This window comes from Nycticebus coucang, chromosome 2 (assembly GCF_027406575.1).
Source record: "Nycticebus coucang isolate mNycCou1 chromosome 2, mNycCou1.pri, whole genome shotgun sequence".
Classification (NCBI taxonomy): domain Eukaryota; kingdom Metazoa; phylum Chordata; class Mammalia; order Primates; family Lorisidae; genus Nycticebus; species Nycticebus coucang.
In genome coordinates, this window is record NC_069781.1 from 116,572,425 (window position 1) to 116,582,603 (window position 10,179).

The window sequence follows — 10,179 nt, forward strand, 5'->3', positions numbered from 1 at the left end:
GTGATGCCCTCACCAAGGGTGGCAGCCAAGACACTCCAAGGTCAAGTCCAACTGAGATTCTAAGGACCATCCGAGGAGAACTGCTGACACTGCTGCTGTTCTCTGGGTCTGTGTGTTTCTCAGAGAAAGAGAGACTCTCATTCTGCGTCAGTAGAATGCAGACAAGCAGTAGTTGAAAGCGCTGTGTTGAATGTACCAACAGCTCCATCCAAAGGCACCACACAGAACACACAAAGACAGAGGAAATGGGTCTTTGTTATTTTGCCCGGTTTCATCATGGCACCAGAGTGGGTGTTGTTCCCTCCAGTGATCTCAGTGATAGGAAAAGGCTCCCAGACCCCGCCATGTCTCCCTCAGCGCTTTCAGAGCTGAAGGCCAACTGAGCGACAGGAAGGTTAAGAATCAAAGGGTTCGCTGTGAGTCAGAGGACTTTCCAGAGAGGGCCTCCCGCAGCTGGAGTGGGGGAGATACTGGCTTTGGGTCTGGCTGGTGGACAAAAGCAGATCCAGTGCTCAAGATCAAACTGTTTCCTTCTGGAAAACCATGGAATAGAATGGGGAGCATTTGCAGAGAAAGAGGCAAGGTTTACAGAGACACCTGTTTTCAGTTCCCAAGTGGAAATACATGGTTAGATACATTTTAAAATCTAGAGCTCGTGAAAGGCCACATTTTCTATCAATGTCTACGTCTGATATAAAACTTGCCATGATCTTGGACTCTTGTCCACAAAGAACCAGAGTTAGCTGAGGGAGAAACTGTTTATATAGAGAGCTTAGTGAGAAACACATTTGATTGTGACAAATTGTTATTTCCTTAAATCCTGTTCTTTTGATGAATCCTTTCCCTTATGGTAACCAGATCTCAAAAATTATTAGACTTTATGAGTTCAATACAGTCTTGTGCTTTTATAGGAAACGCGCCATTGGAAACCAATGTAAACCTTCATTTGTGACTCAGATGGTTATGCACAGGGGCCATGGCTGAGCTACTAGCACTCCCCTTTCTAGGGGGACACAGACAGCCTGGGCAGGTTAGCTCTGCCCAGCCAGACTGGAATGAGACGACAGGTGGGAGAAGCAACACATTAGCTCAGGTTCACAGGGCCTGAGGTCAAACCACAGCTCTGCCACTCACTGGCTGGAGGCCTGGGGTCAAACCACAGCTCTGCCACTCGCCCATTGCTTCTCCTCTCAGTCCTCCATCTAGTCATCTAGAAAATGGGTTCTTCACAGTATCTAATCCATACGGTTATTGTGAGGATCACCGGAGCTACCTAAGGTTAGACAGGTGAACTGTCATCATCACCATAATTATCATTTGACACAAAGCAATGAAGACCTTTTCCTAGAGGAAGAACATGTTTATTTCTCCTCCATCCGCTCAGGATACATCTTGCCCACCCGTGACATCATGGAGACAGCATTTTGCTATGTAGCACCAGGCATTACACAGAATTTGAGGGGGAAAGCAGCCACGCTTTTTATTTCTGCTGTCTAGGGACGTAGGATGCGCCGCCAGAACACGACGAGAGACAAAGGTCCGCGTGGAAGACACTCCTTCCGGAGTGGGCGCGGCCAGTCCCTTGCTTGGCCGAGTGCTGCTTGGAGTTCCTCCAGGAACTCCTGCACGTCGTCCGGGGACCCCAAGATGAACGGCGCCCTCTGGTGGATGTCAGTGGGAACGATGGCTAGCACAGCCTCCTTCCCAGTGGTAGCCACGCCCCCCGCCTTCTCCATGACGTTAGCCATGGGGTTACGCTCATACAGCAGCCTCAGCTGGAAAACAAGACCAGAGCAGCCGCCTCATACCCGAGGTATTACATAGAGAAGGGACTTGTTCTGTAGCAAAGTAGTGCAGAGCTGGTGGAAGTAACCGATAGTCCCTCTTTCCTACTATGAGGTTGTGAAAGTTCCCTCCCAGCCTGGGTTACATCTGAAAGGAAACGGTTAGCCATTTGTTTAAATTCAGCCATTTATCAGGCCAGAACCCACAGTAGATTACCTGATGCAAATTCGCGACAGACCACCTGGATGCAGAATGACATTTTGGCAGAACTGATGAGTCCCTTCTCTTTATAGCATGGAAACTGGATTTAATGAGTGACTGTGTGTGTGTGTTGGATGGAGCTTAGGCTATTCTAAAAGCATCAGAAAAATCCATGGTAGTGTCTGGCTGCAGACATCTGGCTGGAGAGCAGACTGGCTCCTCCAAACAGTATAATATTGTTTGCAACCCTGTATGCATTCCCTTTACAACTCTCCTAAGGCCCAAGGGCTGGAATTTTGTATGTTATACATCTTGGCAGTTACGTTAAATATTAACTTTTTACCGTTATGCATTGTCATGCAGCCTGCCTACTAAGCGAAAGCTTTTTGCAGGTGTTTCCTGACTCTATTTTCACGTAGGTGTCATGGCCAGATTGGAAAAACTGGGGGGAATAAAGAAGGAGCCTTAATATTTGTGTTCAGGAACAATTTTTGGAGGCATTGAGAAATGTGCTGTAAGGCAGGCTAATCTGATAGGCTGGGGTGCATGAGGTGCTGTGGCAGAAACAGCATTCTAAGTAGATAAGGGTGCCTTCAGCAGACTGGAGAGCAGCTGCAGCAAACAGCTCTCGCTATATCCAAATATATAGATGTCTAACTATCTTAAGGTGAGTAGTGGACTGTCTATGTCAGCTCTTGCCACTTTCTCTTGGCAGAAGAAAATCCAAATGATAAAGTCAACCAGACGAATGAGTGTATGGCAATGAGGTCTTTTCTTCTCTCATGTTTAAAAAAAAAAAAAAGGTGAAAATAAACTAGACACAGTATGCAGCGGGCACACTGCCAACCTGAGGGGAGGAAAGCAGGTGCTTCTTACCCAGTGTGAGACAGCCCAGCCTACCCTGGGGACGCTGTGAGCCTTGGGGCTATGTGGTCAGTGGTAACAGCTCACCTGAAAGCTATAGGTTTTCCCAGAGATTCCTTCCTTCCCTAAAAGGTAGCATTTCCCAAGTAGCAAATGTCGCCTCATTAGTCATTTCTATTTTATGCTTTTTGAAAGCAACCAAAGAAGACTCCTATTTGGGATACATATTGGATTTGCTGCTTTGGAAATGAGCCTGGGCTGTTTCATTTCCCTTTGTGAATGGAATTCACCTTGCCCAAGCCAAACCACGTACCCACTGGAAGCTCTCTGGATGCTTAGTCCCCTCCTGAGCATTAATTCTCTTTCCCATAGCACTGGAAGGACTCTCAGGAGATCGTTTTTATGTTTAGTTGGTATCGTGTGGCTTTACCTTTAATCTAGAAAAGAATATGCCACCAACATCCTTAGCAACTTATTAGAGCATAACAGCTACCATAACCTTTCCATCTTCCTAAATCAAATCTCTCAGGCTGGAAATGCAATCTACTGCTTGTAAGTCACTCTCCAGGCCATGTGCTAACCTTTCTGTTCAGGCTCTTCTTGTTAGTGGGGTACAGAAAGATCCCACCATAGACCAGAGTGCGGTAAACATTGGCCACCATGGAGCCCACATACCAGGCGCCACAGCGAGCTGAGTTATCCTGCAAGGTTAAGAACAGCAATGACCAGGGTTGCAGAAAATAAAGTTCCCTTTGTGTCCCCTGTGTGTGTTTGACTCCACAGCCATTCACTGTGCTTGGGGCTGTGCTAAGACATGGGAAGCAGGAAGTGGAACAACGGAGACAGCTCACAAGAGGTCACATCACCCACGGAACCCCTGAGGAAAGTGTGGTTGACTCTGGCCGTGGGGCAGGCCTCACAAAAAATGTGCCATTTAGTAGCACTGTAAAGGTCTAGAAGGATTTCTGCCAAGCTAAGGAGAAGATACTGCCCAAGGCAAGGCTTAGCAACATGGAGAGGGGAGTGCTGCTGTCAGTGGGCTTGTAGGAGGGGCCTGTAGGACTAGAGAGAGTGCGTGCAGGGTGGAGGAGGGAGGAGAATCTAGGGAAAGTGAAAAGAGATGATTCAGATGGAGAGTGAGCTTGCAGCCCCAGCTCTCAGGAATACCAATGTCATGGGAACAATATTTGAGCTTCATCCTCAGAAAACAGCTGGTGTCTGTGGGTTTTAAGGAAAGGTATGACAAAATCAGCTATTCCCATGCAGAGCCAGCTCTACCATCAGCTATTTCTCCTCTTCATAGTCACTAATTTGTACTTCTTTAGAGAGATACCAAGACAAGGGTACCTGGGAAGGAGAACCACACTTTATACCATCTGGGACCAGGGGCCCGTAGAGGGGGAAATGCCTCATTGCCATGCACTCATTCGTCTGGTTGGCTTTATTATCTGATTTTCTTCTGCCAAGAGAAAGTTGCAAGAGATGACACAGACAGTCCCACTTTGACATCTCAGGACAAGAATTCCAGTCCCCAGTACGGAGATGAGGACTTAATTGCAGCCTTGGTGCAGATCCAAATCCAACCACCTTCCATCCTTGCTTTCTTTCACCTCAAAGGTGAATCATGAATCAATGAATTTCCACATAACTCAAGAGGCCCAAGTGAGACCCTTTAATCCCAGGGTCCCTTCTCCCCTCAGAGGAAACCCCCCTCCCTCCAGAGCTGCCCCTGATGCCAGATGTCTGGACACTGCCTCAGCCCCACCCCAGACCCCTCACTTACTGGGGGGAACTTCTTCCTCTTGACATACTCAGTGACAGCAGGGTGAAAGTCCTTGGCGTAGCCTTTGTTAAGGCTGTAGATGTTACCTTTCTTTTCAACCTTCACATCCTTGTCCACCAAAATGAATTCTCCAATGGCCTTTAGAGATAAGAAGGGAAGAAGATGACCAGCTGTCTCCCCCAGGCATGGACACATGTGCATTTCACTGTTCTAGGCTGGGGACGTGGCCTCACCTCACCCTGGGGTAGTAGTGACTTCTGCCAAATTCTCCAAGAATTGCAAATGGGGGAGGGAGAAAGAAAGTGGTGAGAACAAGGGACAAGGAAATGGAGGGGGAGAGGAAGAGGAGGCTGCAGAAGCCATCGGGTGATAAAAGAGACTTTGACTTTGCAAGTGAGTTCAGTAAATCAAGAAAGAAACCACGCAGAAATAGGGAGTGCAAAACAGCAAAAGCCACGAGAATAAGGCCTGTGTGCCCAGAGCAATGGAGGATGTGTGAGCCGGTACAGGCCGCGAGTTGGTCCGGACAGCAGGTGGCTGTGGGAGAGACGGTTGACTGCAGGACCAGCCTCCAAGTGACACCGGCGCCCAGGGCTGTTCTCAGCTTTACATTTCTATCCTGAGGCAAGTGTTCCCTTCTGTGCGTTCCCATAGAACAAAGTAGAACCCAGAGTTTGGGTCCCAGCATGTTTTGCTTCAGACCTACGCTCAGTGGCCACCGGCAGTTTTCTCTGTGTGCCTCCTCCCCCCACGGAGCCCCAGCGCTCAGCGTGTGCCCTTGGGGTCTGGGTTAGAGGTTTAGATTTGGGAAAATATGCTGCATGACTGCTGCTCGTCTGGATTAAGGACTGTTCTTTGCCATGTCAGTAGATTTTGGAGTCCAAGTGTTTTTGCTACAGGGGTGAAATGTAAACTTCTGAAATGATGTCTCCCGCAGCTCCTGGGTGGACTGGACTAAAGATTCTCGTGGGCCCCTGTGTGTCGCTGCTAAGAGGTCCAGCGGGGCTCCATAGTGTGAGAGCTGAGAGGAAAGGGGGACCCAGCCACACCTCCCCCGGCCATTTATTCCCACGGCCCAGACTGGTTCCTAGCCCTCTACAGCCGGGGCTGGTGCAGAGCCCGGGGACCTGTCCAGATGCGCGGTCCCGGTACCCCGACCAGAGTCCTGGGTGTGAAGGAGAGAAGCCCCCCTGCTTATGGAGCCGAGAAGTAACTGCTCTTGGCGAGTTAAAGCCCTGTAGAGACGCAAGTAGAGAGGTGGTGGTGGTTTCAGCAGAAACCATCAACCTGTCCTTGCAGCCCAAACGAAGTCGAAGCACTTGGCCTCTCCTGGGAGAGCCTTGCCTCTCCCAGCAGCAGCAGGCAGGAGGTGCCTGTGGGACCCCAGCAGGCCTGCACTGCTCTCGGAGGGCAAAGACCACGAAACACACGGAAACTTACTCCAAGATACCGCCTGCAATCTGCAAACGAGAAGAGATCTCATTTTCCCTATACTCTCAGCAACTAAAGGTAGCAGAGAAAGCACCAGAAGAATGTCTGGGGTGGCAGGAAATGCCTGGTGAGGCACAAATCAGCAAACATCAGGGGCACCTGAACCTGCGTCCTGGCCTCAGATCAAACTTTGCTCTGGATCTGCCATCATTTCCCCTGAGGTCACCCCATTTGGAGACTTTAACTGGTGCTCTGACCCTACCCTGGTTTTATTTATTGAGCGCCCCAGGCTTCCAGGCAGGGGAGTGTCCAGCTGGGTAAGAGTGTCTGGGACTAAGGTCGCCTGTGTGCCACCTTTGACCTGCCCCACCTGCTGCTCACACCCAGGCCTTATCCAAGCAGCCTGTCTCCCACAGGGGTCCCCCTGGCTACACCTTGCTCTCAGTTTGTCAGTCAGAAGCACCGTATGCATAGGGTGTCGCATTAATGCCACCTGACAACACTGCTAAAATTTTAAAAAGGGCATAAATCTAATTCATTTCCCCAAAGACATATAATGAAGGTGCCAACATATTAAAGATTATTCTGTGGAGTCTGTGTTTCAATGGTGGGTCGCTGTGAGCTGTGAGGTGACGGTACTCTACTGAGGGTGACAAAAAAAAAGAACTTTTTACTCATGTAAAAGAATCACAAAAGCAATTTCTCTCGTCCCCCACTGCTCATTCCTTCTGCTCATGGTTTTCATCTGGGTGGTTGATTAGTTAACTGGTTGGGTTGAGTTGAGTCATTTGATTTGGTTTGGTTTATATTCATCAGTTAGAGCAGTGCAGCTAAACAGACTCACATAAGATCAAAGCTTTGAGTTGTTTTCCCTAACCCTAAATTTGCCAATGCACAGTCTTGAAAAAATAAAATTAATGTATGAACCACTTGTCCAAGGGTCATTTTAATAACTATTAGCTTCCCCACTGGGCATCTAACTGTCCTCTCCCCCTACTGCAGGCTTTGAGTAACCAATTCTCCACCAAGAAAAGTGTCCCAGAGTTTCCCAACCATTCATGCCTGTCTGTGGTGAAGGTGCAAAAGTAACAGCCTTTCCGTGAAATGAAGTCACAAAATGCTCTTACACTCCCTTGTATGGGAATAAGAAATAGTAACACTGTCTATAACCCACACACGCAGAAGAAAGAGAAAATATGCCAAGATGCGGTGGCTCGTGCCTGTAATCCTGGCACTCTGAGAGACGGAGGAAGGAGGATCGCTTGAGGTCAGGAATTTGAGACCAATGTGAATAAGAGTGAGATCCCATCTCTACTAAAAATAGAACATATTAACTGAGCAGGGTGATGCACACCTGTAGTCCCAGCTATACCTGGGAGGTTGAGGTGGCAGGATTGCTCGAGCCCAGGAATTTGAAGTTGCAATGAGCTATGATGACACCACTCTACTGTGGCGACAGAGTACTCTGTCTCAAAACAAAAATAAAAACAGAAAGTAATTATATTGAGTCGTGGGTTTGGAGGAATTCTTTTCTAGCCAGGCCCCCTTTCTAATTGTATGAAGTCCTTCCTCTAAACCCTAAGCAATGATGCTTTCCCTCCTGGGGAATCTATTCCATTCTTTTGCACAAGGCCAGGGATCAATGAGCACAAAGCATTTGGCAACATTAGAAAGTCTCTGGACCCTACCTTTCTATATCACCTGCTATAGGTATTGGTCTCTGTTTTATTTCACCCCATAGGAAATACAGGGAAGATACAAGGGGTTCTGGAGACTTGAGGTTTTGGAAGAGAAAGTAGGCCTGGGGGCCATGAGCAAACACTCATGTCACCAACGACCTTTCCTCACAGAGGCAACCAAACACTCCTTTTGAAACTCAGCTTTTAGTTGTGGGGATGGGATATTTTTAAAGAATATCTCAAATTAGCACATGTCTGGTAGGGGGTGACCAAGCTAGAGAGAAGTCTAAAAGTCATCTCCCATGAAAGATGTTTAGCTTAAAGAAGGAACTAGGGGTGGGGGGCAAGAAAGCTGTGGCCAAACATGTAAAAGAATCTTACTGTCTGATGTTCTAAAGATCAAGTGAGCAATAATTGGATTTTGACTCCACCTATGGACAAAACATGATGGTCTCCCAGCATCTCAGGAGAACATGCTCCTTCTGACTATCTCAGCCAGAGCTGAGGGCCCCTGGAGAGAGGTTACAGCAGGGGCCACGTGGACATGGAACCGTGTGCCCTGCCAGGTCCCTTTTAAGCCTGTTTCCAGGCATCGTGTGGCCATGGCCTGATCACTGCTGGAGGTCCCAGTTACGCATTTCTCCCTGAGCATGTGTGCTGAATTCCAGCACAGAACCTTCTCTGCAGAGAGCAGGAAGGGTCTCCTTGGAAGCACCATCTACATCAAAGTTTATGCCCCACAAGCCCTCAAATAGTTTCAAACAATCAGTAAAACTTTTGAAAACTGAAATGACTTTAAGAGCTGTGTCACACTCATCATCTCTTTCCACCTTTTAAGTCACTGCAGGTTTATTGAGAAGACTGTGGAGACTCTTGCTGACAGCTCTGTCTGGCAATCACAGTTCAAGCCGGTATTGCAAGCTGGGTTTTTGTGGTTGTTGTTGTTGTTGTTGATAGCCAGAGTCTATCTATTTTATCCTTAAAAGAGGCTTATATGTGTGTGTGTGGGGGGGGAGGTGAGGTAGAAAATGGGTCTGGCAAACATCAGTGCTACTTTATTTTTTGGTAAAGTCATTATCCAGAGGTTTTCTTCCATAGGAACGAATTTTGCTATACAGCTTTCTTGCTATACTACAGATTTGGTACTTTGCAAGAAAAATTATTTCCCTCCATGTCTATAACAGGAATGGTATGTTTCTTGGCATGGCTTGGAAAACAGATGAATTGTTGCCTTTGGCTTTATGGCATGAGAATGTCAAGCTTTTTTTTTTTGAGATCGAGTCTCACTCTGTTGCCCTGGCATTGTGTCATAGCTCACAGTAACCTCAGACTCCTGGGTTCAAGCAATCTAACTGCCTCAGCCTCTTGAATAACTGGGAGTGCAGGAGCCCATCACAATGCCTAGATAACTTTTCTATTTTTAGTAGAGACAGGCCCTCACTCTTGCTCAGGCTAGTCTCAAACTCCTGAGCTCAAACAATCCACCCTCTTCCGCCTTCCAGAGCATTCAAACCTTCTATTACTCAAATTGATTTTGGTGTGGATCTGCCTCTCACCCAAAACAAAGAAAAATGCTCTCTGATGACCAAAGACAAGTGTGCCACAGTGATGCTACTTTTTGTGAGTTTGAAAAGCAACTATGCACAATATCAGACAATAAGTCACTTATAGAAATCAAATACAAATTTGGGTATCATTTCTCCTCTTTGGAAACAGAGAGCTCACAGCAATCTCAAACTCCTGAGCTCAAGCCGTCCTCCTGCCTCAGCCTCCTAAGTATCTGGGACTACAGGTGCCTGCCTGGTACCATAAGCAGCTGGCTTTTCTATTTTATTTTATTTTATTTATTTATTTATTTATTTATTTTTTGTAGAGACAGAGTCTCACTGTACCGCCCTCAGGTAGAGAGCCATGGTGTCACACAGCTCACAGCAACCTCTAACTCTTGGGCTTACACGATTCTCTTGCCTTAGGCTCCTGAGCAGCTGGGACCACAGGTGCCCGTCACAACGCCCGGCTATTTTTTTGTTGTTGTTGTTGCAGTTTGGCCAGGGCTGGGTTTGAACCCGCCACCCTCGGCATATGTGGCCGGCGCCCTACTCACTGAGCCACAGGTGCCGCCCGGCTTTTCTATTTTTAGTAGAGACAGGGGTCCTGTCTCGCTCTTGCTCAGGCTGGTCTCCAACTCCTGAACTCTGCTCATCTACCCATCTTGGTGGGTTTCACTTGAATAAGTTAATGTCTCTCTGGGTAGTATTCCCAACAGAGTTCAGCTGAATTAACTGCTTCATTTATTAAGATGTAGGAACAGAGGTTTAGCCACAAGTCTGTGAGGTTTCCTTTCTAAAATAAACAAAAGCTGATACTAAGAGGATGTAGTTTAGATTTTATAATGTTTTATGATGGGTTCGCAGGTGTTTATTCAGCTTTTCACCT

At 47.4% G+C, this 10,179-nt stretch overlaps 1 pseudogene; it reads right to left on the minus strand.

The window, feature by feature from the left end:
- Positions 1–1,480: 1,480 nt before the first annotated feature.
- On the minus strand, positions 1,481–4,834 carry LOC128598308 (fructose-1,6-bisphosphatase 1-like; annotated as a pseudogene).
- Between the last annotated feature and the right edge of the window lie 5,345 nt (positions 4,835–10,179).